This window comes from Sinocyclocheilus grahami, unplaced genomic scaffold (genome assembly GCF_001515645.1).
Source record: "Sinocyclocheilus grahami isolate Dianchi unplaced genomic scaffold, SAMN03320097.WGS_v1.1 scaffold2915.1, whole genome shotgun sequence".
Classification (NCBI taxonomy): Eukaryota; Metazoa; Chordata; class Actinopteri; order Cypriniformes; family Cyprinidae; genus Sinocyclocheilus; species Sinocyclocheilus grahami.
In genome coordinates this window covers 17212-18022 of record NW_015508090.1, presented here as the reverse complement: position 1 = coordinate 18022, position 811 = coordinate 17212, and positions in this window count along the sequence as shown.

The window sequence follows — 811 nt, the reverse complement described above, 5'->3', positions numbered from 1 at the left end:
AATTTTATGTTAAATACAATTAATTAATTTATTATGGTTAATAAAACATCTGTGCAACAAGATTTTCTAAAAATTCAATGAAAAATGTTGCTTCTTTTCATAGGGTACCTGTGTCCGATGCAGCCATCTCCATGAGACACAATGTCCGCCTGGAAGTGTTGAGCTGGTATTTGATGTTTTCAATTATTTATGAACTATATCATCCATTAACGCATCTATAATCAGTATGTAATTAATCAAATACATTTTAAATGAATGTATTTTCAAAATTACAACAACCAATGAAGAATATCTAAACATGAGCAACATTTACAGCACAGCTGTATAATTTATTGATGTGAACACTGCATTTGAGCTTTTTTTCACCTTGGTAGGAAGATCATTTTAGAGGCTGCGAACCAATTCCTGATCGCCGATGGTCGTACTCTATCTATGAGGAAGGCTGTGCCAAATACTGCAACATTACTCAGACGGTATGAAAACAAGGTCTCAGATCCCACAAACAAACACAACCTTCCATAATTGTTTGCAAATGTTTGTTTGTTTGTTTGTTTTCTCCATAGGTAAAATGGTTTTTAACAATAGCTTATAAACCTTTCAAGACAGACTTACTATATGCTACAAGGTTGTTCTTCGATGGTATATACTTCAGTTGAAGCCATCAATCTGCATTATTTCAACTTATTCTCAAAGTAATCCCATTTAACAGCAGAATTCATAATGAAAAACTACATTACCCATGATTCTATACAAAATAATTTGAGTTGCAGTGAGCAAATTACACCACAAAAGCTTGTAAATAAACACATAT